The 5088-nt window shown below is 43.1% G+C and overlaps 1 non-coding gene across 1 annotated transcript; it reads left to right on the forward strand.

Moving 5' to 3' along the window:
• Nucleotides 1–505: 505 nt before the first annotated feature.
• TRNAS-GGA (transfer RNA serine (anticodon GGA)) lies at nt 506–576 on the forward strand. The gene has a single exon. It is a non-coding gene; the product is annotated as a tRNA-Ser (tRNA).
• Nucleotides 577–5088: the final 4512 nt, after the last annotated feature.

Genomic DNA, 5088 nt, shown 5'->3' on the forward strand with positions numbered 1-5088 from the left:
CGTTCTGGACACCACACAAAGGACCCACAGAAGTTGTGACCTGTAGCCAAGAGTGGTGCTTAGATCTTGCCTAGATCTTGATCACCTCTCTCAGTTAAGCTAACTATTGGATCAAAAGAGGGGAATTGTTAAAAACAAAAACAAACAGGCCTCAGATGCAGTCACTGTGCTAAGCCCTCATCATCAGATGAAGATTTAGTACCTTACCTAAGTGGAGTGTCAACCTTCCCCAGGGATGTAATCTTAACGAGTCAGTCTGGAATTTCCTAGCCAGCACCAGTGAGGTAATATGCCTCATAGACCCTTTTGTCCCCTCGAAGAAAGTGACACTGCCCAACGTCATCATTTTTCATTTGTTTATGATTTGCTTGTCCAACCTCCTCCCTACCTTTCAGAACTTTTCTGCTTGCTAGATGGATTTCTGCTTTGTGTGTGAATCATTTGAAAAGGCAATTATATCTTCAGATTTATGAAGTGGAACTTTATTTTTTAACATAGGATACTGTCCCTGGTGGCTTAGAGGTAAAGCATCTGCCTGGAATGCGGGAGACCCAGGTTCGATCCCTGGGTTGGGAAGATCCCCTGGAGAAGGAAAATGGCAACCCACTCCAGTATTCTTGCCTGGAGAATCCCATGGAGGGAGGAGCCTGGTAGGCTACAGTCCATGGGGTTGCAAAGAGTCAGACACGACTGAGCGACTTCACTTTCACTTTCACTTTTCGCTATACTTGATGGGATTTTTAAAATAACTATTTTCTTGAAATATAATTCAAGTACCATAAAATTCACATTTTTAAAGTGCACTATTTAGTGGACTGTATATTCACAAAGTTGTTTAACCATCACCATTATCCAATTCCAGAAAATTGTCACCACTCCTAAAAGAAACCTCATACCCATTAGGAGTCATTCTTTATTCCCCTCATCCCCAGCCTGTGGGAACCTCTAATCTACTTTGTTTCTGTGGATTTGCTTATTATGAACATCTTGTAAATAAAATCATACAACATCTGGCCTCCTGTAGCTGGCTTTTTCCATTAGCATGATGTTTTTAAGGTTCCTCCACATTGCAGCAAGTATCCATACTGTATTTCTTTTTATGCCCAAATAATATTCCATTGTGTGGATAGATTATATTATAGATCGTAATAGTTCTTTGTCCATTTATCAGTTGATGGACATTTTGGTTGTTTCCACTTTCAACTCTTTTGACTAATGCTGCTCAGTTCAGTTCAGTCGCTCAGTCGTGTCCGACTCCTTGCGACCCCATGAATCACAGTACGCCAGGCCTCCCTGTCCATCAGCTACTCCCAGAGTTCACTCAAACTTATATCCATCAAGTCAGTGATGCCATCCAGCCATCTCATCCTCTGTCGTCCCCTTCTCCTCCTGCCCCCCATCCCTCCCAGCATCAGGGTCTTTTTCAATGAGTCAACTCTTCGCATGAGGTGGCCAAAGTATTGGAGTTTCAGCTTCAGCATCAGTCCTTCCAGGACTGATCTCCTTTAGGATAGCCTGGTTGGATCTCCTTGCAGTCCAAGGGACTCTCAAGAGTCTTCTCCAACACCACAGTGCAAAAGCATCAATTCTTCGGCGCTCAGCTTTCTTCACAGTCCAACTCTCACATCCATACATGACCACTGGAAAAACCATAGCCTTGACTAGATGGACCTTTGTTGGCAAAGTAATGTCTCTGCTTTTGAATATGCTATCTAGGTTGGTCATAACTTTCCTTCCAAGGGGTAAGAATCTTTTAATTTCATGGCTACAATCACCATCTGCAGTGGTTTTGGAGCCCCAAAAAATAAAGTCTGACACTGTTTCCACTGTTTCCCCATCTGTTTCCCATGAAGTGATGGGACCAGATGCCATGATCTTAGTTTTCTGAATGTTGAACTTTAAGCCAACTTTTTCACTCTCCTCTTTCACTTTCATCAAGAGGCTTTTTAGTTCCTCCTCACTTACTGCCATAAGAGTGGTGTCATCTGCATATCTGAGGTTATTGGTATTTCTCCCAGCAATCTTGATTCCAGCTTGTGCTTCTTCCAGCCCAGCATTTATCATGATGTACTCTGCATATACGTTAAATGAGCAGGGTGACAATATTTGGAACCAGTCTGTTGTTCCATGTCCAGTTCTAACTGTTGCTTCCTGACCTGCATATAGGTTTCTCAAGAGGCAGGTCAGGTGGTCTGGTATTCCCATCTCTTGAAGAATTTTCCACAGTTTATTGTGATCCACACAGTCAAAGGCGTTGGCATAGTCAATAAAGCAGAAATAGATGTTTTTCTGGAACTCTTGCTTTTTCCATGATCCAGCAGATGTTGGCAATTTGATCTCTAGTTCCTCTGCCTTTTCTAAAACCAGCTTGAACATCAGGAAGTTCACGGTTCACGTAGTGCTGAAGCCTGGCTTGGAGAATTTTGAGCATTACTTTACTAGCGTGTGAGATGAGTACAATTGTGCTCAGTTGTGCTCAAACACAAAAATGCTGCTATTTGTGTGCAAGTTTTTGTATAGACATATTATCAATTATCTTGGGTACATACCTAGGAGTGAAATTGCTGTGAAATATGGTAACTCTAATTTTAATTTTTATTTATTTGTTTTTAATTTATGTTTTTATTTATTTATGTTTGGCTGCACTGGGTCTTCGTTGCTGCACGAGGACTTTCTTTAGTTGCAGCAAATGGGGCTACTCTTCATTGCAGTGCACAGGCTTCTCAATGCAGTGGCTTCTCTTGTTGCAGAGCACAGGCTCTAGGGCGTGCGGGTTTCAGTAGTTGCAGCGCATGGGCCCAGTAGTTGTGGTGTACAGGCTTAGTTGCTCCACGGCATATAGGATCTTCCCAGACCAAGGATCAAACCTGTGTCCCCTGCGTTGGCAGGCTGATTCTTAACCACCAAACCACCAGGGAGTTCCTAAGTTTAATTTTTAATAAACTGCCAAGCTGTGTCCTAAAGCAACCCTAACTATTTTATAACCTATATTTTCCCCTTAACAGTGGATCATGACTGTATTCTCTTGTCCGTATGTAGAAGTGTGCATCACTAGTTTGAGTGAATGGATAGTATTGTCTTAGCCAGCTAAATACCAACATCAGAGCATATTTGGAGAATTCTCTTTTGTTGGACATTTAATGATTCTATGAAACAGATTTTGAGCATTTTCTTTGCATCCCCACCAGGGAGATGACACTCTCCCAGGTATATCCAGAGCACTTTATATATATAGCACATATCCCTGTATATGGCACTTTCACATTGCATGGCAAGCCACCCATAGCTTCCCCCATCTCTTTTATCTATTACATGGTGAACTCCTCTGGGCACTAGAACATGTCTTAAATGTACCTTTGTATCCATACTTCCCAGCATAGAGTCAAATATTTGATAGATGTTTTCAGAATGAATGAATAAAGGAAATAATGAATAGATGGAAAGATGGATGGTTAGAGTCAGGAACTATGAAGAGACAGTGTTCCTTTACTATAAGAACATTCTGTCCAAAGATCCCTGCCTGGAGAAGTAGTGAGTCCTCAGACCCTGCTGCTGCTAAGTCGCTTCAGTCATGTTCGACTCTGTGCGAGGTGTGCAAAAGGAGGCTGAGTTAATTGTCAGGAACACTGTAAAGTTAATCCACGTATCAAAAGGGAAATGGGATGAAATTTAAGATGCTTCCAAAGTGGAAAGCATGGAATTCTATGAAACAGAAACCTGGGGAAGCGAAGAGATTTGCCATATTCTCCAACCGGACAGCTGTGGGGTATGAGTCACTCTGAAAGTTTTTGAGTTGTTCTGAAGACCACAGACCAAAGCGTCAATTCAGTCAGTTCAGTCACTCAGTTGTGTCTGACTCTTTGCGACCCCATGGACTGCAGCACTCCAGGCTTCCCTGTCCATCACCAACTCCCAGAGCTTACTCAAACTCATGTCCATCAAGTCAGTGATACTATCCAACAATCTCAGCCTCTGTTGTCCCCTTCTCCTCCTGCCTTCAATCTTTCCCAGCATCAGGGTCTTTTCCAATGAGTCAGTTCTTTGCATGAAGTGGCCAAAGTATTGGAGTTTCAGCTTCAGCATCAGTCCTTCCAATGAATATTCAGGACTGATCTCCTTCAGGATGGACTGGTTGGATCTCCTTGCAGTCCAAGGGACTCTCAAGATTCTTCTCCAACACCACAGTTCAAAAGCATCAATTCTTCGGCGCTCAGCTTTCTTCACAGTCCAACTCTCACATCTATACATGACCACTGGAAAAACCATAGCTTTGACTAGACGGACCTTTGTTGGCAAAGTAATGCATCTGCTTTTTAATATGCTGTCTAGGATGGTCATAGCTTTTCTTCCAAGGAGCAAGCATCTTCTAATTTAATGGCTGCAGTGATTTTGGAGACCATGAAAATAAAGTCTCTCACTGTTTCCATTGTTTCCCCCATCTATTTGCCATGAAATGATAGGACCTGATGCCATGATCTTAGTTTTCTGTATATTGAGTTTTAAGCCATTTTTTTCACTCTCCTCTTTCACTTTCATCAAGAGGATCTTTAGTTCTTCTTCACTTTCTGCCATAAGGGTGGTGTCATCTGCATATCTGAGGTTATTGGTGTTTCTCCCAGAAATCTTGATTCCAGCTTGTGCTTCATCCAGCCTGGCATTCCGCATGATGTACTCTGCATGTAAGTTAAATAAGCAGGGTGACAATATACAGGCTTGAGGTACTCCTTTTCCCATTTGTATCCAGTCTTTTGTTCCACCAAAGTGTGCCCTTGTCTAAAGACCTCTGTTTGCTTATGCGTGCTTTGGGTAGCTCACAGTGCACTAAGGTTAGAATCCAGGAAGGGAGAAACACTTGTGAAACCTGTGGTTGAACAAGTCAGTGGTTATCTGTAATCAGAAAGTTTAATGCAAGCTCTTTTGATAAAAGTCAAAGTCTTGGAGGGCGGGGCCTGGACGGGCTTGGCCGCGGAAACGTCAGCCCTCTCATCTTTGGTAGCGGGGAGAGCTTTTCTGTTGTCTCCTCAGGCTCTTGGGCGGCGGGGGCGGGGCTAGGGGAGAAGCTGGAGGGGGCGGGAACCGGGCTGACTC

This window comes from Bos javanicus, chromosome 18 (genome assembly GCF_032452875.1).
Source record: "Bos javanicus breed banteng chromosome 18, ARS-OSU_banteng_1.0, whole genome shotgun sequence".
NCBI lineage: Eukaryota > Metazoa > Chordata > Mammalia > Artiodactyla > Bovidae > Bos > Bos javanicus.